Raw genomic sequence first — 23,493 nt, 5'->3', positions numbered from 1 at the left:
TGAAACTGGATCTCTATCTCTCACCATGTACAAGAATAAATTCAAGATGGATTAAGGGCCTAAACCTAAGACCCGAAAATATTGGCCTAGGCAAACAATTTATGATGAAGACCCAAAAAGCAAAAGCAACAAAAATGAAAATAAATAAGACCTAATTAAACTAAAAAGCTTCATCAAAGCAAAAGAAATAATCATCAGAGTAAACCAACAACCTATACAATGGGAAAAAATATTTGAAAATTATGAATCTAACAAAGGACTAATATCTACAACCTACAAGAAACTCAAACAAATCAACAGGAAAAATACAAAGAATTCCATTAAAAAGTGGCCAAATTACATGAATAGACATTTCTCAAAAGAAGATGTACAAATGGTGAACAAGCATATAAAAACATGCTAAATATCTCTAATCATCAGGGAAATGTACAATAAAACAACAGTGAGATATCACCTCACTGCAGCCACAATGGCCACTTTTAGAAATCATAAAACAACAGATGTTGGTGTGGATGTGGTGAAAAGAGAACAGTTATACACTGCTGGTGGGAATACAAATTCGTACAAATCTATGGAAAACAGTATGGAGAGTTCTCAAAGAACTAAAAGTAGATCCTACCATTTTATCCAGAATTCTCATTTCTGGATATCTACACAAAAGAAATCGTACTCTCAAAAAGATACCCGCATACATATGTTTACTGCAGCACAATCCACAATATGCAAAGATACAGAATCAACCAGTGTCCGTCAACTGATAAGTGGAATAAAGAAAATGGATATATATATATCTCACATCACATATATATATCATATATATGTCTGTGTGTATATACACACACCATATACATACATATACCCAAGACTGGGTAATTCATACACATACATACCTGAGACTGGGTCATTCATAAAGGAAATAGGCTTAATTGATTCACAGTTAGGCATGGCTGGGGAGGCCTCAGGAAACTTAACCATAGCAGAAGATGAAGGGGAAGCAGGCACCTTCTTCATAAGGCCGCAGGAGAGAGGGAGAGAGAGAAGTGAAGGGGAAAGAGCCCCTTAAGAAACCATCAGCTCTTCTGAGAACTCACTCACTATCAGAAGAACAGCATGGAAGCAACTGACCCCATGATCCAATCACCTCTCACCTGCTCTTTTCTCTCAACACCTGGGAATTACAATTTGACATGAGATTTGCATGGAAACACAAAGCTAAACTACTGGGGGGTGTATCCTTACTTTTAAAATATCTAAATGTCATTATTTATAATTCAAAAATGGTAATTTTTATTAGTTATGATTTTATTTGAAAATAAAATGATCTGGTAAATTTTCTTCACTTTTAACTTATTCAGTCAAAATATATAAAAAGCTGGATTTGCCAGCAGAAAATTGTAACTACTTTTTAATGAGATAAAAATGTATAACAATATCATGATTACTGTACAGAGAAGAAAGTGAACAAGAAAAGAAAAGGAATTTAAAAAGAGAGAATATCACTACCATATACATACATGAACTGACAAGGAGACTAAAATCTCCTACTAGAGATTATGTTAGGACTTGAGCAAAAGCTTCTAAAAATACCAAAAGCAAAAACAAAACAATTATTTTCAAGAAATAAATTATACACAGAATTCTTCTGGTTAAGATGATGTATCAAAAAAAATCATCCTGAGAGCTATTATTAACCAATCCATCATAACCAAAACTCTAAGTCTACAATTCTGGAATATTAAAAAGTTTCATTTTGAACATAATTAATGGAAGGCAACTTTTGAACAGAAAATTTCTGGTTAAAGTTGACTCAACTTAGGAAAGAATTGACCTGTAGCCATGGTAACAAGAAGCCACCCAGAGCCAGTTCAAAATCTAGTCAATCCACCAATGACCACTGGCCTTGCTCACCAACCCATATCCATGTGAGCAGCTTGCTTCTGAAAGACAGCCCAGCAGCAAGAGCTGCTCCATCAGACTAGACAGTGCCTGACTAGTATACGTCTTACTAGAGGAAGCAAAAAATTCCAACTCTGACTTTTTATTTCAAATACCAAAGGTCCATAATCCCTTGGAAAGAATTTGTGGTCCATTAAATTTACCACTCTAATAGTTTTTAATATAAAATACTAGTGGTCGGGCGTGGTGGCTCACGCCTGTAATCCCAGCACCTTGGGAGGCCGAGGCGGGTGGATTGCCTGAGGTCAGGAGTTCAAGACCAGCCTGACAAACAGGGTGAAACTCCCTCTCCACTAAAAATACGAAAATTAGTCGGGCGTAGTTGCGCGCACCTGTAATCCCAGCTCCTCAGCTGGCTGAGGCAGAATTGCTTGAACCCAGGAGGCGGAGGTTGCAGCGAGCTGAGGTCACGCCACTGCACTGCAGCCTGGGTGACAGAGCAAGACTCTGTCTCTAAATAAATAAAATACCAGTAAAGTCTGCAATTCCTCTCACTCATTTTACCATAATTGCAATTATCATGATTACCAGTAAAAGAATAGTGAATAACCACAATATTGGGCTTTTCTCCCTAAGCGAAAAAATATTAATATAAACAATGTAGCGTATTATAAAGTGCCAAAAGAATTTTAAAAACGCATATAATCACCTGGCAAAATTGTTAAAATGAACCTTGTCAAACACTTTTTAAGTGAGACTCAATCAAACAACATATCCAGGATAAATTCCACTCGTTTGTCCAATAACTATTTATTAGGTAGCTACGTCTCATATGTTAGGCCTTTTTCTAGGAAGTGAGGATATGGTAATGAACAATAAAACCCCTATTCATGAGAGTGAGATAAACACACAATACAACAGACAGGTGAGGCAAAATACACAGTACGTTAGAGGAGAAAAACTAAAGCAGGAAAATGAAATGTTTATGTGTTTGACGAGGAGGGTGGTGGGAAAGTTGGGAGGCCAGAAAAGCCCCTGCTGAGAAAGAGGATTTTTCTTTAATACAAAGAATATTGTATTTGTATATCAAAGACTCTAGAAAGTGATGATGTTAACAGAGTTGATGTCAAGATACAAACAGGTTTAAAGTTAGAGATGATAAACCACTGTTGCACTGAACCTTCCCTTGATTATGTTAGACAGCATCCCTGGTAGGCTCCCAGCTGAATCTTAAGCATGATGTGTCCTGGTGATACAATTGTAATTCCTTTCTGCTAGTCATCGTTCTCTCTCTTTTTTTCCTTTTCCTTCATTTTTCTCTGGACTAGGAATTGTGCTGGTACACGGTTCTTCCTCAGAAAGTGGTTATTCCTTAATGTGTTTCTTTTACCCCTTTTCTTCTTAGAAAGGGGATTTTAAGTAAAGAACTGAAGAGATGGAAAGCTAGACGAATATCCAGACACAGGGAACTTCTAAGGGCAGACAGAGGTGTGCCTAGAGTCTAAGCACTAGGGATAGGTAAGGAATAGCAAGAAGCTCAGTGTGGCTGAAGCAGAGCAAAGAGGTAAGGAACAGAAGTTCAAGCAGGAGAGGTAACATGCCAGATGGTTTACTGCCTTTTGGTTATTAGGAGGAACTCTGTCACATACTCAAAGAGTGAAATGGGAGGCAATCAGAAGGGCTGGGGCAGAGGAATGACGCAATTTGACTTATGTTTTAAATCCATCCACTAAGTTAAGAATTGATGAAAGGGGAAGTTTTTAAAAACCAGAACTATCAATTCCCAGTCTACGACACTCATCTAGACTGCAGATGAGGGTGGCTCAGATGTGCAAGATATGACTGGCTTCGGGATATATTCTTCAGGTAGGCCTGGCATTTACTGAGAGATTAGATGTGAGGTGTCAGAGAGAGAGAAAGATGAGTCAAGAATGACACCAAGGTTTTTGGCAGAGCGACTGGAAGAGTTGCCCTTAACCAGAGGAGGAAAGACTACATGAGCTGTAGATTTCTGGAAGGCATCAGGAGCCCAGTTTTGCATCTGACAAGTGTATGATACCCAACAGCGAATCAAATAGAGATGTCAAGTAGGCGGGCTGATATAGAGATCTGGAATTAAGGAGAGAGACCTGAGCTGGAGACATACATTTGGAAATCACTAGCACATACACAGTAGAAAAAGTCATGAGGGGCAAGGCATGGTGGCTCATGCCTGTAATCCCAACACAGACAGACAGATCACCTGAGGTCAGGAGTTTAAGACTAGCCTGGCCAACATGGGGAAACCCTGTCTCTACTAAAAATACAAAAATTAGCCGGGCATGGTGGCGTGCACTTGTAATCCCAGCTACTCAGGAGGCTGAGGCAGGAGAAGCACTGGAACCCAGGAGGCAAAGGTTGCAGTGAGCCAAGATCATGCCACTGAACTCCAGCCTGGGTGACAGAGCGAAACTCCGTCTTAAAAAAATAAAAAAGTTATGAGAAAGAAGATTGAGGACTGAGCTCTGGGAAACAACAACGTCCAAAAGGAGAAAGATGAGGAAGAGCAAGCAAAACAGACCACGATGAATGGACTAGAAAGGCAGGAGGAAAAGCCTGAGGGGGTGAGGTCCTGAAAGCCTAGTGAAGATGCCGTTAGGGAGGAGATGTCCTTCACTGGCTCAAATATTGCTGACAGATTAAATGAGGTGTAAGAAAAAATGCCTAGATTTAGTTACAGAAAAAAGTAGTGATAACCTTGAGAAAAACAACTTTGGAGGAGTGCTGACACCGAAGACTTACTGGCATTGAGATCAAGAGTGAACAGAAAGAAAACCTGAGTTTGTGAGTGTAGACAGTTCTTTTAAGGACATCATACTTAACACAGTCATGACTGAGAATCATGTAATTTTCTTCCACAGTCATGGAAAAGTGATAGACAAGCAATAGCAGTTTTCAAATTGTATATAGCAGGTGGAGTTTTCAAATTTTATATAACAATTATGTATTTTAAAGTTTATAAAAATTATATACATATGGCATTAAAAAATGCCAGACTGAGATACTAAAGGTCCCTTGAACATTTCTAGATTACATAAGCTGATTATCATTTTCTCCATGCTGATACATAAAGACCAAGAAATACTGAAAGTTTCAGGGAGAGTATTTCTTGCTTGATAAAAATCAGCCAATTCTAGGAGAGTTGATACTCATCAAATATACAAAGTCATTGATCACAGTAAAATACTGAGTTCTACTAACAGGAATAAAGTGGGAGAAATGCAGAAAATAATCTTATTTTTATTTTAAAAATTTTATGAAGCCACTGTTGAAAAATACGGTGAGGTGAATACTGAAATATATCCTTTTCTCAAAGGAAGGATAATGTCACACGCAGGGGACTTTTACAAATAAGAGTCACTGCATTAGCAGCACCTTCCTTTTAGCACAAGGGTCGGAAAATAAGCACCTGTGGGCCAAATCCAGCCCACTGCCGGTTTTTATAAGTCAAGTATCTTGCAACGCAGCCAGGCTTACTGACTCTACAGTCCATGGAGTCAATTAGCTGGGTGTGACGTTACACACCCGTGGCCCCAGCTAGTAGAGAGGCTGAGAGAGGAAGATCGCTAGAGCCCAGAAAGTCAAGGCTGCAGTGAGCCGTGATCACACAACTGCACTCCAGCCTGGGCAACAGAGCAAGACCCTGTCTCAAGAAAATAAATATATATAGTCCACAAAGCCTAAAATATTTACTAACTGGCTCTTTGCAGAAAAAGCTGGACAACTCCTGGTTCAGCAGATAAAAGATCCTTTGATGTATTTTAATAAAATTTTTACCCAATACACTGAAATGTTTATATTAAATCTAGATCCCCACGTATAATCCCTCGGCAATATTCAGATTGAGGGTCCAATATTTCAGCACTCAGGCCACTGACAACACAAATTTAGTCACTAGCAATCTTGTGGCTAACAAAGTACAGTGTCAATGTAGCATGTAGCTTCCATTTGCAACACAGCAGATATTACAAGAATTCTAACAAGAATTCTTAAGATGCGTCATCAAACTAAATGCTTTAAATACATTTTAATTGTGAAATAATCAGTACTCTCTAGATCTAACCTCATCTTAAAAAAAATGGTTTATACTACCTTATTTTGGGGGTATGGAAACTGAGCTATTTCCTATTGATAAGGAATTAGACTAGCTCCAACTTTTTGATATAATAATGCTGTAATAAATATATAGGTAAGTATATATGTAACATATCTATACAAACATCCTTTACATGTATTATATATCCTTACTATGTTATATATGTGTGTGTGAATATGCCACTAAATTAATGCTCAACATGTATACTAACAGTGTATGAAATGTCTTTTTCAACAAAACCATTTCCTTTGCAGCAACATGGATGGAGCTGGAGGCCACTATCCTAAGCAAACTAATGTAGGAACACAAAATCAAATGCCACATATTCTTACTCATTAGTGGGAACTAAACAATGAGAACCCATGGACACAAACAGGAGAATAACAGACACTGGGGCCTACTTGAGGATGGAGCATGGCAGGAGGGAGAGGACCAAAAAACTACCTTTTGGGTATTTTGCTTCTTATGTAGCTGAAACCTCCATGATACAGTTTACCCATATAACGAGCCTGCACATGTACCCAAGAAGCTAAAATAAAAGTTCACTAAAAAGAAAAGAAAATGCCTGGCCAGGCGCGGTGGCTCAAGCCTGTAATCCCAGCACTTTGGGAGGCCGAGATGGGCGGATCACGAGGTCAGGAGATCGAGACCATCCTGGCTAACACGGTGAAACCCCGTCTCTACTAAGAAATACAAAAAAAAAAAATAGCCGGGCGAGGTGGCGGGCGCCTGTAGTTCCAGCTACTCGGGAGGCTGAGGCCGGAGAATGGCGTGAACCCGGGAGGCGGAGCTTGCAGTGAGCTGAGATCCGGCCACTGCACTCCAGCCTGGGCTACAGAGCGAGACTCCGTCTCAAAAAAAAAAAAAAAAAAAAAAAAGAAAATGCCTTTTCCCTCACATTTGCCAATACTGGTTATTTTTCAAATAAATTAATCACCGGAAAAAATGGTAACTCATTCTTTGCTGATTTTCATTTTTCTGATTACCAGGCAAGGCTGAATATCATAGTAAAAGTATAAAATGTGTTCATCATGAATATTAGCCCAAATTAGGATTAGTTTGACAGCACATGGTTGTCTCCTGTTAAATGTTGCCAGAGGCTTACCTGTGACACTCTTCATTCTCAGTGTCAGGAAATTGCTGACTTTCAGGTGTTCTGCTCTTTCTTTGTGGAATTAATCCATCATCACCATTGCCAGCAGCAGCACCATCAGTCAGGTTTTCTGGTAATCCCACATGATTACTTCTGTGCTTCTTCACTTCTTCTTCAACCTTGAGTGGAAGTTTGATATTAAGGATGGTTATCGTTTTATTGAATAGAAAGGATCTTTTCAATTGATTTTATCACTTGAACAGTTTATCATTATTTTAGTCGTTAAAAATATTTCACATTTAAATTTAATCATATATACAGAACTAGTAGCATATAATTTTATGATGTAATTATCATTAGTATCTCACTAAAATTTTTGAAACGTTTGCTTGATTTCTGTTTTACTGAATAAAACAGAATTTTCCAAAATTCAAAAAGGGCCCTCCTTCATTTTATGCTTTTATTCCCAACCACTCTTCAGAATCTTATATATGTATTTACCCCATTTGACTCGTGGGAACACACACATAAAAAGACAAAGACGCAAATTGTGTCTCCTGTCTTTACCACCTAGATTTTACATTCAACGGTCAGATTTAGAGGATGAAACACTGTGGGGCTTCAGGAGTAGAAAGGAAGATTGCCCTTTTCTGCACTAAGATATTCTTCTCCCACTGCCTTTGATCATTCCTTTTTCATTTGGTTCCTGGGATATCGAAAACATGATTGTGCTCACTGAAACATGGGAACCAAAGTTCACCACAACACAATGAGCAGAGTGAAGCTGCTGAGGCACAAGCGTGGAATTCCAGAAAATGAGATGCTCCCCAGATTTCACATTCAATAGCCATACAATTTTCCAGCTGGAAAATACACAGAATAAGAAACTGTCCTCTTTAGCCACATTATCTATTGATAATCAGACTAAAACCAAGAAAGATAAAATGACTGATCCAAAGCTCCTAAAGTGGCATTACTTAGCATTTTAAGGCACCATTCAGGATTATTCCATAATAATGAAAGAACATCTCTAGGGTTTGCATCTCTTTAAAACTCAGTATACAGAATTCTTTCTGAGTTAAATATTAAATTTTTCACTGGTGATTTATGCTACTTACACGATAGGATCATGTATGCCTAAACTTACTACACTTTGTTAAACAATGTAACATAAAAATCTAATTCAACAGAAACATCTGAATATAAAGGTATACCTCTCTATCACAATCCTTATTTATTTCTGGTTCTTCAGACATTTTCTGCAAATGCAAAAACAGAAGGTTAATCTGCTTGCTGTATTTCCGTGATGTCTCCTCTTTCAGAATTTATGTTTTTAAAATAATTTTATTCTTCAGTAATCAAGTATGGACAATGAAAAATAAGAAAATAATTAAACTTAAAATTTAACTGTTAAAATAATTAAATAATTAAAATTAAGAATTAACTTTTTAATCTACATGTAGCTACTGCCACATCACTGGCTTCTAACATGTGAAAAATAATTCACCTTAGATAAAGGGAGAAGAAAAACATGAACCAGCAAACTTAACTTTTCACCATTTGTTTGGACTAAACTTAATTTGTTATGTGTTAGATCTACCAAAAACGAATTAGCAGATGATTTGTAGTGTTTCAAAGGCTTCCTCACTTGAAAAGGGTTTACCTCACGAAACCCTAACTAGTGAGCCCCTACATTGCACTGAAGTCCTTTTTTTAAAAGATTCCTAACTGAACTGTACGCACGCTTTAAATTATTAGGAGTTGAAATAAACACCAAACAGAAAGAAATGCAAATTCTTAAATTTTAATTGAAATTATATGCTGTAATATGAGAGTGTTATGAATCTAGATTATGTGCTTAAGTCCAGTTCTATAATGTGTACTAATGACAGTGGATAAAATTGTTTGATAATCTGTACTGATTTTCTGCAACTGAAGTAAGTTTGAATGTTACTGTGTTTGTGCATCAACACCAAAGGTCCCATTCTGCAAGATGTGATTCTTGGAATAGGCAGTTGGGTTGCTTTTATGAACCTGATTCCCTCCCTGAACAGAAACGCTGAGGTCAATGAGAGACCACAAGGCAGAATATATCTTTAACCTTGGTATCAGTGACTGACAATAGAAAACTGCAGATTTTCAATCACTAGCCATGATTGCTCCTTAACCATGAATCCAGCTCAGGGACCATCAGGATTACATAGTTCATAATTCTACTGCTTAATAATATAATCCAATAATTGATGTTACTTTATCATGTTAGGGTGTTTTAAAAATAAAAGAACAAAGTTCTGGAATTTGTTTTTGCCTCTATTCCAAAAGGAAAGATTAGCTATAAGCTAATCAAAAAGGCAGATAAGAATATTTTAAATAAGAATACTGCAAAATTAGAGTATTTTAAATTTCACAGTGGTTATGTTTTTGAAGTTAAATATCAAATGTCAATTAGAATCCATTGATTCTTCTGTTAATGAGATTGCTGAATTTATTAAAATAAATTTTAAGAATCTATTTTTAAATTCTTAAAAAAAAGAATCTATTGATTCTCAAAACCTAGCCCGAAAGGTAATTTCATTTGGACTATCTAATATTATTAAAGCAAAGAAAACAACATTAAATCAAAAATTTAAATTTAAAAGTTTCCATGCCTCTGGCTGGCTATTTTCACTGCCTTTAAGCCTTTGTGACTCTTCCTCTGATGTCAGCTTTAAGTCTTGTTCTGTTGAGAAATCCATGTATTCAGTTAAAATGAACCACTTAGAACAGTTAAAAACTATTGTCTTTATAAAAATAGATTTAAGACAACATTTTATTTTATTTCATAAATTCAGGGTTTAGTCTTTCATGAAATAGTTACTTAGGAAATAATTATCCAAAACTTCAACAAACCACTTGGGGAGATACCTGATGTGATTCACTCACAAATTCATCCACCCAACAGAAATGAACAAAACCACCAGAAACACAACTTTAAAATACAGTAGAAACATGTAAGGTGACACGGTATGTTGTTCTCCACTTCCTAACAGTGAAGCAGTAAATGTAATGAAAAGAAAATTTAGTTTTCCTGCACTTAGCTACTCTGACTCTAAGGATAGCAACAGGCAGGACCCAGGAAAGGTCAGGGTGACCCTGTCTGAGAAGCCAGAGCCCACAGGTATGGGCTCCAGACATCCCAGAGCAAGGTTAAGAAAACAAATTCCTTTCCCGTCTCCCCTTCCCCTTAGCATTTACTCATAGCTATTTTTATAAATGCATATATTTTGCAACTTTCTGTTTTCCTTCAAAGCAGCTGCAAGGTCACAGGCTATGCTGAGGTTGCAAAACTGTCACTATATGATTAATTGCCTTTATTCTGCTTCTGGAAGCTTGCCTATATAAGCCAAGCCCTCCCTTTGTTCAGGGCTCAGCTTTTGGATGCAAATCTGCTGAGCTGATGTGTACCTAAATGAAATCCTCCTGTTTCACCCACAGGGTCTCTCCTGCCTCCTGTTTTTTGCAAAAATAGTACCTTATAAATGATTTCCAAAATTACTACTGACTGACACCTTTATTAGTGTACAATGTCTTCCTAACATCTAAAATGTTTCCCTCCAGGATTCTGACAAATTTATTTTTTTCTTTCTTTTTTTTTTTTTTTTTTTTAGCTGGGGTCTTACTCTGTCACCAGGCTGGAGTGCAATGGTGCATTCTCAGCTCACTGCAACCTCCGACTCCCTGGTACAAGTGATTCTCCTGTCAAGCCAGGATTACAGGCATGCACCACCATACCCAGCTAATTTTCGTATTTGTAGTAGAGATGGGGTTTCACCATTGGCCAGGATGGTCCTGATCTTCTGACCTTGTGATCTACCCGCTCCAGCCCCCCAAAATGCTGGGATTACAGGCATGAGCCACCACACTCAGCCTTCTTTTCATCTCTTAAAACAATGCTGTGTGAAGTCTTCCTTGATTCTGCATGTCTTTCCCCAAATAAACAGGTACCTCCCTCCCTGAGGCTGCCTTAGTACTTCAATGATTTTTCTACTGCATCTTTACCACCCGAACTGTGCATTATTCCTCCACGTGTCTGTCCCCTCTGCTCCAAGACTGCAGAGGACAATCCTGCACATCGTCTAACTCACATTTTACTCAGAAATTTCTTACTGAGTCCTGCTACATACATGCTAGGCATTAGGGTTTAAAAAGAATGAAAATAAGGCATGTCAGGGATGGCTTTTCTAGAACACATGCCTAAGCAGAGACTGAAATATTGAGGCTAGCCAGATTAAAAGGGTAGAGGCAGGAAAAGATGACAGCATGCCATGCAGCAGCAAGGGCAGAAGCGAGGCCTAAAAGAGGGAAAGGATTTGCCTGCAATAGAAGGATGAGTGAGCAGAGCATTACCAGCAGGTCATCAATGCCAGAGAAAGGGCACACAGGGAAAAGGGCTAAAGATGGAGAGTGGGGCAGAAGGCAGATTATGAAAGCCTCACATCCAGGTTAAATACTAGTGTACAACCTGGAAAGCTGGAAATTATCTGACATTTCTCTCTGTGCCCCAAACCTTTCTCACTCAATTATCACTAAATCATATTGACTATACCTCTTTTCTGCCTCTGCTTTATACTCCCACTACCACTGGGAACATAAACATTTACAAAATGGTTTTTATTTAAAAGAAAATGCCAACTATTAATGCGTTTTTTACATGAAAAAAATTAAGCAAAACAAATGAAAAAAGCATAACACCAAAAAAAGGCCAACATATTAAAATGAGTAACTGAGATTCTGAACTTTATTTATTTCACCATGGATGGGTGAAAACCTTCTAATACACTGATACTAGTCCAAGGATGTGTGACAAGGAAACTATAGTTCACTACTGCAAAAGCTTCCTTTGTCTCCTGGTTTCTTTACCTGGTTCCCTTCCATCAATTCCAGCAAACTATAGGCCACAGGCCAAATCTAATCTGCCTATGGCTTTGTAAATAAAGTTTTATAGGAGCTCAGTCATGCCTGTTTGCTTACATAGAATCATCGTGGCTTTCACACTACAACAGCAAACAACAGCAGGGTAAGTAGATATGATAGAGACCACATAACCTCAAATATTACCCACCTGGTCCTTTACAGAAAAAGCTTGCTAACTCGTTTTACACCATGACCAGAAGGCCTTAGTACTAAAATTTAATAATGCAATTCCCCTGCTCAAATGTCTCCAATGAGCCTCTGCAGCAAACACTGTGGGCTCCCTTGCAATAGCCATGCCTTATTCTTTCTTGCAGAAGAAACACAAGTCTATTGGGATATTTATTATCTCAATCCCCCTCCTCAGCCTCAGAAACAGAAATGTTTATTCTAAGCTAATCACATATTTGCCTTCCCAGTGCCTGGTTTGGGAATGAGCATGTGATGTGACCCAGCCAATGAAATGTTACAGGAAGCCCCTTGCATGCTTCTAAGTTTTCTCCCTGTTTAAAAGACACATGTGAAGAAAAGCAGCTCTTGTGATGTTGTGCTGTGAGAACAAGATGTTTGGAGCTGCTGCGATTAGCCAACCCTGAAAGGAGACATGAATAAAACACTGCCAACAGCACAGCTGAAAGAGGAACAAGTGGGATACCTAAGATATCACCGAACAACCAAAACAACTCTGGTTCCTACTGTTTTAGCCACTGCTCATCAGTATTTGCAGTCCAAAGCATTCTATCTGGTAAATTTCCTATGGCCCACAGGATAAGACCTACTAATTTCTACAGTATTAAAACGTCTACCATAAATTTGCCTTAGCTAAGTATTCACCTCATTCCCAACCTCTGGTATCTCACACTTTTGGTACTAGCAAAAGTGAACTGCTTAGAAACCCTGAAAAGTTCACTCAAGCATCTTGTCTTTTGCACTTGCTGCTCTTTCTGCCAAACAGGCAATCTCATTAGACGTTCCTTCTGGCAAACACACCAACTCGTTCCATGTTCCTTCTGCCAAACATTATTCTTCTGCTTCTTTACCTAGAAAAATTCTTCTCACTCTGTATGTTTACCTTAAATCACACCTGTTTTTTTTCCAAAACTTTTATTCCTCATCACATATGTCTGGCACATAATCAATATATAATAAATCATAATTATAAGCTTCCAGTGGGCATCTAGCACACAGCAAGCACCGAACAAAGTAGTAAAATAATAAAAACGACAATGATAATAACAAGCTCCTGTCTGTATTTTTGTTTGTGTTCTGTAGCATTACAAAAATGGTTAGTATCTAAAAGATATTTGATGGTTATTTGTTAAGTGGACAAGTGAAAACATAGATAGAAATGTGTTCTTTGAAAATTCTGTTGAAAAAGCACAGAAATGGAGACAGCTCTATCACGAGCACCTTAAAGATCAAAACTACATCTGTTCCATCTTTGTCTCCCGCAACTTATGAAACCTACCTTACAGAAGCTCTGTGATAGATAGCTAAAGGTGTCCTCCTACAGTTTGGATTATACAATGTATCAGGTGTCCACAACCCACTAGCATACTAGCATTTTTGTTATTGTGAAACATTTTTCTACTTTTATTATAATCTACTGAGCCTAGAGTGGGGCAATTTGTATATTTATTATGGCAATCTTTTGGCAAATGATAGCAGAGCATCTTGTTCTAACAAAATTACTGTTACCATGACAATTAACTAGCAGGTAGAACACATCTTGTTCCAACAAAGTAAATGTATCTCTTTCCAACTTCAAATGAGGAGGAATGAAGTCAGTAATAGTGAAACCTTGTTGGGACAAGCATGTGTAACACGACTTGTGCTTAGCATTCTTGTGATCAAAAATTCCTTACTTTACTTTTTTATCTATGGTAGGACCACCCAGAGCAGGAGTCCACAACTCCCAGGCCACAGACTGGGACCAGTCCATGGACTATTATGAGCCACACCACACAGGAGGAAGTGAGCAGCAGGCAAGCCAGGGAAGCTTCGCCTGTGTTTACAGCCACATCCCAAGGCTCATATTACCGCCTGAATTCTGCCTCCAGTCAGACCAGTCAGAGAATTAGATACTCATTGGAGCATGAACCCTGTTGTGAACTGCCCGTATGAGGGATCTACGCTGTGTGCTTCGTATGAAAATCTAATGCCTGATGATTTGTCACTGTCTCACTTTGCCCCCAGATGAGACCGTCTAGTTGCAGAAAAATAAGCTCAGAGCTTCCACGGATTCTACATGATGCTAAGTTGTATAATTATTTCATTATATATTACAATGTAATAATAATATAAACTAGCACAATAAAGTCACATGATTGAATAATCCTGAAACCACTCCCACCTTCCCTCAGCCCATGGAAAGATTGTCTTCTACAAAACCAATCCCTGGTGCCAAAAAGGTTGGGGACAACTGACCTAAAGTAATTCACTATCACAAGTCTTACCTGGATTGCTATTTTCAGAAGAGATTTTTAGCATCCGTTTTTCTTTGTAGTCAGAAAATAACTGGCAAATTCTATGTATAAAATGCAATAAACCAAATTACTATTTTAATACTGATATAAAAAATACTTACCAAATGTAAAATTCTTAGAGTATTTCTAATATCATAATATCAGAACTTAACAGTATTATCCCATTCACTTGTGAGTACATTCTACAAACTTCTCTTTAAGCTTCTAATTAAAGAAGAAAACAATGTAAGGTGAAATGCTCAGAAATCAAGGGCATTGTGACCCAGTAAATTAGCTTACATTATCATGACATAATAGAAAGCATCTCAGCTCTGCATAAGTCCTAGCTCCATAATGAACAGCTATTTGTTCTTGGACAATTTGCTTCTCTTAGGCTCAATGCCCTCTTCAACAAAGTGAGGACTTTGCTGCCTTATTTCATATTTCACTAGGTTGTTATAAAGATTTAACAAGATATTTTTTAAATGCTCAGAGAAATAGTAAAGCAATGGAATAATCTGTTCCTAAATTTTATGACTAAAATTATCTTGGAATCCCAAATAAAACCCAATGTGTATTTTGTTCGTAGGTTCTAATACGCAAATGTAGTTTTCAGAAAATGTTATTAAGTCCTAATTTTGCTTTTCAGTTGTCCTACTCCTTATGGCTTATAATTCAGGGCATCTCAACTATGTCATAGTTTGCAACTAAATTTATTCATAAATATCTCATTAAAGTAGCTAATGTGATTGTCCACTATTATGGAGTTGACCAATCACACCAAGGGCAGAAAAACTAATGGATGTTAAGACTTGGCTTGGACCAATGATCCTTCTCTACAGACTCCAACTCTGAGCCAGATGTTTGTTAGGATAACGCTTTATATTGATGTTCAATGCCAGCTGGCAGGGGAGACCAAAACTCTTATTTTTTTTAGTTTCCATGAAGAAGTTGCAAGTTGACATTTTCTAGTTTTCGACATACATGCTAACAATATAATTTTGCACCGAACATGTTATTCAGCTCTAAGTCATCTCATAGACTATCTTACATGACTATTTTTGCAGCGCAAATCACAATTTCAGTATTTTGGTGGCACCCATCTTTTGCTTTGCTTCACAGTGTTTCCTTACAGCTAGTCAGCAAATAGTCAAATGACCTTCCAGTGACTGCACAGAATATGGAATGCTTCAAAAATTTGTGCTGCCTCCTTATGCAGAAGCCACGCTAATTTTCTCTGTATTGTTCTAATTTTAGGATATGTGCCGCCGAAGCAAGCACAAAGCCCTACTTTTACACTTGATTAGTGATGAGTCATGGACGAGGCTTGGCTCTGTTAAGTCCAACTAACCATTGAAGAGATTCTGAGAATTCTCTTCAATGGCTTCCTGTGAGGTAGAATTTCAAAACATTTTAAAATCTTGAGCTAGAGATAGGAGTAGCTTGGACGATTTTCATTATCATGTAAAACAGATCACTCAAGGGGCCAACCACAACTGGGAGTCCCTGCTAGGGGAAGGTTCATATAGGACTTTCTCCTGCCTAAGGTTCTATACAGGATATAAAGGTGCCTCACAGCACAGATCTGGTAGCAAAGAAGAAGTAACAAACACTGATCTCTTTCTCCCACGTTATTTGAACCCCTCTGACCCTTCAGAACAAGCCCACCTGATATCTGCTAGAGAAAAGACCAACAACTGCCTCAAAGGATCTCTGACCATGAAGGTCTCAGCTAATTCTTGGCTAAGATGTGAGTTCCACATTAGGTTCTGAATATGGGGAAAAGGGTCAATCTGCTCACTTTGTCTGCGGATAAAGTCAGGATGCCCAGCAGCCAGAGCAGGGTGCTGGTGCTTTGGGAACAATGGCTGAGAATATAAGCATAGGTATGGGAACTAAAATACGCTGTAACTTCAAAGTCACCGCATGAATTGCCAGGAAGGCTTGAGGGATCTGAATCAGTAAGGGCATCTTGGTGTCAAAGGTCAACCATTACCAGGCAGCAGGACCAGTTTGAGTGGCAACAATGCAGCCACAGAAACAATGGAAACAACAGAATGACTGGAATGTCCTTTTTTGCCTCCTCCTTCTGACTTGATAAAAGGGACTGTCTTCCTTGGATTTAGTGAACCCCTTCGGTTCCTGAAAAATTCATGGAGTATGTAGGAGATAGTCCCCAGAGGACAGTACAAGACTTTCTGCTAAACTGGACATTTCAAGACCCAAATAACTAATCAGAAAAATCAAAGATGTGACACCATTTTTTATCCCATGCATAGGTGTTATACTTGGATGAAATTAACAATGTTGGGATCTCTAAGGATAAAGGTCTTAAAAGTCCTGAGATAAAGAATCCTCCACCCACTGGTACTTCTAACTTGTCTTGCTTTTTTTCTGATTTCTGGCTGATGCAGGGTACTAACTCACTGCCATTCTAAAACTACCTGAACCGAACTATGACATCTCACCTGATACGTAAGACGCAATTGTTATAATTATTTTAAACCTCAATTTAGCATTAACTCCCCTTTTAATGTAAACACTTACACATTATGATGACTAGAAACAGCATACTCTCTGGCCGTCTGTCCAGATAGATCTTGAGAAGATACATCAATATTTTGCTCAAGTAGAAGGCTGACTAGACTTGCTGATCCACAACATACAGCAAGTATGAGAGCGGTTCTAAAATGACAGAGATAATTTCTCCCTTAGGAACTGCAATAAAGTTATTTTTAAAGCTAATTTGATATATTTTACCAATTTAACATCTTGTCTCTCCGTGCAAAATCAAACATTTACATGCACCAAAAGACATAGCATCTTGGGTGCTCAAGTGTTCATCTTTGTAAAATAACACCAAGGTTAAAAGAAAGGTACAAAAAGGAAACCTCTTATCTCACTGGGGCATTGCATAGTAGAAGCTACTAATCTAAAGTCCTTTGATGGGCAAGAAACAATGTTAGGGCCACTTATCTGAAGTGGACAAAGATTTAAGTGAAGATTTCATCACAGCTTCCCTAGACTGATACGCTGTAATAGAAAATTAGCTAGAGGGTAACATAAACAAGAGCTCTCTGCATGCTGAAAGCAGTAATAATAATAATAGTAAGAATAGTAGTCACAGGAGTGTCAGTTAATGATGCCAATAAGCATGTACTAGGCACTGAATTAAGTGCCATATATATCTCTCTTACTTATGCACAGTCAACTTTGAAGCATATATTCTCCTGCTTTTCATATATGACAATATATTTGGTGGTAAGTAACATTCCCAAGGTCACACACCTAGCAGGTAAGAAAGCTAGGAATTAAATTCCGTCTTGTGTGAATCCAAAGCCTAGCTCTTTTCTCTTTATCACCCACCTACAGCTTGCCTTCATGTAAGGAAAAGTGTATCCACTTAAAACTATCTTCACTCCCTCTTTCCATACCAATTAAAAATAAAAACATCAAAATACACTGGAAATAAAAAAGGAAGAAAGCTGTTGAACCCACAGTATGTGGGAATAGCAATTAATTGTCATGTAGGGATAAGCTAACATTAATATTCTTCAAAGAAAGCAACTTAAAGCAGAGTCATTGAAAAGACAAAAGAATTTTCAACCCCTACTTATGTTTAATATAGCATATTTAGTGGAAAAGCATGTAAGACACAGAGGTTAAAAACTGGTAGAAAGGGTTAAGAAGTTCAATACTGAGTCATAAAGTAAACTGAAAGTTAAAGTTCACACTTCATAAAATTAATACGAAATCCCTCTAGCTAACATAAGATCATGTAACCAAAACATCATACAACAAAGAACATCAGTCAATACAATAAGAGAAGATGAATCCTACAAAAACTGTTCTTTATGTTGCCCAGTCCAAATAATTGTTTTTCTACCTGACTGATTTGTGTTGATACTGATCACTGTCCCAATAAGTATACATTAATCTTATTAATTTAACATTTATGACTTGAGTAACTGCTATCAATCTAGTTAACAACACACAGATTGAAAGAAATAACTATACCTTCCATATCTATCAAATGCATTTAAATTAGCTTTTTTCTTGATTAAAAATTTCACCACTTGCTGTTTTTGTTCATGTACGCCAAGTAACAGCGGTGTGAGGTCATGCTGTAAAACAATATAAAGCAAAAACGAATGTAATTCAAAAAAGTACACATTCCTCAACTGAAGCGGAAACTTTATATAAGATCCTACGGACTTACACGCATACAAAGTAAGTAAAATGTAGCTGCTTTCTTCTCAATCTTCTGTGCTTTCCCACGTGCTGCTCCCTCCCTTGGAAACACCCCTCTCTGCCTCACCACATCAACTCTGATCATCTCAAAAACTCACTTTCAACATTCACTGCTTCCAAGACTCTTTGCTTCTAACCCAGCATTTGGCAAGCTTATTGGATGATAATATTTTTCCCATCTAAACAAAGAGCTTCTTGAGGGCAGGGGCTGTATCTTTTATCTCTATATCCTCCACCCTAAGAAAAATTGTTGTGTATAAAGCAATAATTTGCATGTAAAATATTTCTTTAGTTTCACATGTTTTACCAAAAGTTCAAGCTCCAACATGCAATAAAAATTGCTATTAATACTCATACTGCCCATTTGAAAAAATTTCCCAACATTTATTTAAAATCTATCTGTATTTAATTTTTCCAGATTGTTAATAGATAATCAGTTCATAGGACTACTGAAACTAAATTAACAGAATTCGTATCTGTATTCTTAATAACTCTATGGTTTCTAGTGTTTAAAACTGCCATGTTGATTATGCCAAAGCTCTACATACTTATGAGACACACTGGATAGTCCATAATACAGCTTCAATTGACAAAAAAAAAGTTTACAATTTGCTACAATTCTAATTGAGAAAACGCTGCTCTTAACAATGACTTACTGACCTAAGTACTTGAATGATAACAAAGAGACACAAAATCCCGAGAGGATCATCCTCTACTGACTCAAAGACTACTCACTGCACATTTCTAAAGACCTTCTGAATGGCAGTGAATAACTGATGGTAGGAAGGAAAGGGTATTACTCTGTAAGCTGATGAATATTAAGCCAATAATATTCATTTTAGGCCGGGCGCGGTGGCTCAAGCCTGTAATCCCAGCACTTTGGGAGGCTGAGACGGGCGGATCACGAGGTCAGGAGATCGAGACCATCCTGGCTGACACGGTGAAACCCCGTCTCTACTAAAAAATACAAAAAACTAGCCGGGCGAGGTGGCGGGCGCCTGTAGTCCCAGCTACTCGGGAGGCTGAGGCAGGAGAATGGCGTGAACGCGGGAGGCGGGGCTTGCAGTGAGCTGAGATCCGGCCACTGCACTCCAGCCTGGGCGGCAGAGCGAGACTCCGTCTCAAAAAAAAAAAAAAAAAAAAAAAAAAAAAATATATATATATATATATATATATATATATATATATATATATATATTCATTTTAATGTCTCACCACAGAGATAAAAGTCAGACTAGACCAGGAATGGTGGCTCACACCCGTAATCCTAGCATCTTGGGAGGCTGAGGCAGGTGAATCACTTGAACCCAGGAGTTTAAGACCAACCTGAGAAACATGGCAAAAACCTCATCTCTACTAAAAAAAAAAAATAGAGAAATACAAAAACTGAGGTTGGAAGACCATCTGAGCTTAGGAAGGTCAGGGCTGCAGTGAGCTGTGATTGCACCACTGCACTCCAGACTGGGAAACAGAGTGAGACCACATCTCCAAAAAAAAAAAAAAAAAAAAGTCAGATTAATGTAATTGGATAGGAAAGATTTAAAGAAATCAGCACATATCCAACTCCAACTCTTCTACAGATATCTTAAGTTTCTGAGATATAAGAATTTACATATTACATTTATGTATTCAGTCGTTCTTAAGCAGGTGTGTATCCAGATTTTGAGAAAATTGTTGTTGTTGTTATTGTTGATGTTAGAGACAGGGTCTCATTATGTTAACCAGGCTAGACTCGAACTCCTGAGCTCAAGCAATCCTCCCCCCTCAGCCTCCCTAGCAGCTGGGACTACAGCCATGCACCACCATGCCTGGCTACAAGGAAACATTTTTAAACATACATATCTAGGCTTTACTGGACTTACTCTATCAAAATCTTCAGGAAAAAGCCTAGACTTACTGATTATTTAAAAATTTTCCTGAGGTTACTGGGATGCAAATTTCTAGCTGGAAGCTAGTACAACAGACAGTTAATTCAGTCTCATTTCTCACCCACGTGACCAATTCTCTTTCTCATTTGAAGATTTGGCCAAAAAGAGGAAAGAGTAGGAGACAGACTCATTTGCTGAAAACACCACATAATTTTCCCCGGTAAGAGAAGAACAAGGTCTAGTAAACTCAAAATCCAACTTGATCTTGTTACTTAAAGCTCCTTATCTCCCACCTTCCCATCCAGACATGCTAGATTTGAAAGCAGAGTTGAGACTCTAACTGGCCATTTCTACCAGAATAGGGTACTAAGTCAGTTAATTACTTGTTATTCCCTCTGCTCAAGGGTTTCCCATTACATGACCACCTATTTACTGCCAATCTGGTTCTTCAGAGGCCTCCTAAAATTGATCTCTAGGCAGTTCACAACTCACTAACTCCCTCTCCCAAAATGAAAACTGTCATTCTCTAAAACTGAACCTTGTCTCACCATACAAAGGAAAGAAATAAATGAACAATACACAGACACACATACACACACACACACACAGACACACACACGCATATGCACACAACCTCTTTATGGTCTTTTCCCTCTATTACCTAATTTCCAGACTGGCCTTGATATTTCTGATTGCTCTTTTTCCCTTTCCACTTCTGCCTCATGAGCAATCAGAAATATCTTAAGCCTTGCCACTGAGAGGTGCATCACCTCATATCTATTACTGTTTTTTAGGAACTTGCCAAAGCAGCAGGATTTCTATTCACTGAAACATGTTTAAGTGTTCTTGGAGTTTTCATGTAAAACCTATTTCAGGGCAAATTTTGCAATTTTACATTCATTAGGGAAAAAAAAAAAAAACCTAGGAGGGAAAAATTGAAAAATAATAAGTATTACCTTTTACCAATTCAGTGTTTTCAAAAAAGTATTTACCACAAGTGCATTAAAAAAAACTGTACCCTCAAATGCTTCTTTGAAAGTAACAATATTTAAAATAAAATCTTAGATAATTAAGTCATTTCAAAATATTTTCATTCAGGTTATGCTTGAGCTTCCAAATATGGAAAACTGGCCCTTACACAGGTCACTGTTAAAATGAATGCATTTCAGTATTTTGAAAAGAAAACTGGTAGATCTATACCTTGTTTTTTGATTCAATCGCAGCACCATGTAAAAGCAGTGCTTTGGCCATTAATTTATCTTCATTGTAGATAGCATAGTGTAGAGCAGTATTTCCATACTCATCTGGAATATTTGGATCAGTGCCATGTTCTAGCAACATTAATGCACATTCATCTTCTTGGCATTGTACAGCCTGTCAGTGTTAGACCAAAAACAAATTATAAATGCTAGGAATTCAAAGTAACATTCCACAGCTTTCACCAACTAGTTACATTTAAAGGAGAAAACTCATTTTTGTGCTATGTATTGAAATCAAACCCATCTCACACTGATATAGTCGGCTACTGCATACCTTTGTCAGAGCTGTCCTGTTTTTGTTGTCAAGGACATTAAGTTGACATTGTCTGTCCAGCAGGAGTTTTACTACTTCTGAATTCCCATTGGCAGAGGCCAGATGTAGAGCAGTCCTAGGAGAGTGAGAAGACTTTTTAGGAAATTGTTAGTGCACTAGCTACAGGCACATCAATGATTCGTGTAATTACAAACACTGAATAGCCTGCTGTTACTCTGCCTTCAAAACAAACATTTACTTTTCCCATGAAGAAAGCACACTATTTATTACCTCTCATTACTCGCTGTATTAATGAAAGAGCAGCCTATTTGAATAGAAACAGCACAGCCCTTGGATGACATTCAGCTGGGACTGGAACCCTACTTGAAACTCTGTCACTTCCCAGCTGTTGCTTAGCCTTTTGGTGTCTCAGTTTCCTCATCAATAAAATGGGAATGAAAATAGTAGCTTTCTCACAGGAAACCACTGTAATGCTTAAATGAGACTCTACGCAAAAGATATAGAATAGTTCCTAACACAAAGAACAGCTCAATAATTGTTAGATATTATAATTTCTACTAATACCCTAAAGACATTTGAATTAAGTGAGATGATACAATTATACCTACATTCTCAGGTATGTTTTAAAGACTACAGGTAACGTTGTATTTCAGTGATTCTAAGATGATCATCGTCTCCATGTTGTCTCCACTGAAATACCACTTATAATTCATGATTTACTATAATTGGCGGCATTTAAATAATTCTCTTATTGAGACATAAAATAATGGGGCATCATATAACCCCTGGTGCCTTACATTAAGTAGAATATGTTATAACAGGCCTGGGGCAGTTCCAGTCAGATGACCAGCATTTAGATAAATTTTAGTTCTTAAAAAAACTATGGAATAAGAGGGCTGAGGTGAAAACAAAAATTTCTAAAATAAACTAATTCTTACTTTGGTTTTCAAAAAACTTTAAGCCAAAGAAAACCTGGAAATTCAAATAAACACCATGGGCTCATTTTTTTCAATACTTAGATTTATACAATGTATGTACATCAGATATTTCCAATCTTTCCTATTAGGATTTAAGACTGTTATAAATTTCCTCTTTTTAAAATGGATTTATGAAACTATTTGTGGAGCTTTTTTCAACGTTTACATTCAGGAGTACAGGTGCAGATGTGCCGGTTTGTTACACAGGTAAACGTGCGCCAAGGGGGTTGGTTGGACAGATGATTTCATTACCCAGGCGTTAAGCCCAGTACCCGCTCACTCTATTTCCTGCTTCTTTCCCTCCTCCCACCCTCCACCTCCGATA

The 23,493-nt window shown here is 37.7% G+C and overlaps 1 non-coding gene across 1 annotated transcript; it reads right to left on the bottom strand.

The window, feature by feature from the left end:
* Positions 1–15,713: 15,713 nt before the first annotated feature.
* On the bottom strand, positions 15,714–15,820 carry LOC114670180 (U6 spliceosomal RNA). The gene has a single exon (XR_003719664.1). It is a non-coding gene; the product is annotated as a U6 spliceosomal RNA (small nuclear RNA).
* Positions 15,821–23,493: the final 7,673 nt, after the last annotated feature.

This window comes from Macaca mulatta, chromosome 9 (assembly GCF_049350105.2).
Source record: "Macaca mulatta isolate MMU2019108-1 chromosome 9, T2T-MMU8v2.0, whole genome shotgun sequence".
NCBI classification, from domain to species: domain Eukaryota; kingdom Metazoa; phylum Chordata; class Mammalia; order Primates; family Cercopithecidae; genus Macaca; species Macaca mulatta.
The sequence above is the reverse complement of the archived record's forward strand: the minus strand, read 5'-3'. Positions and strand labels throughout refer to the sequence as shown.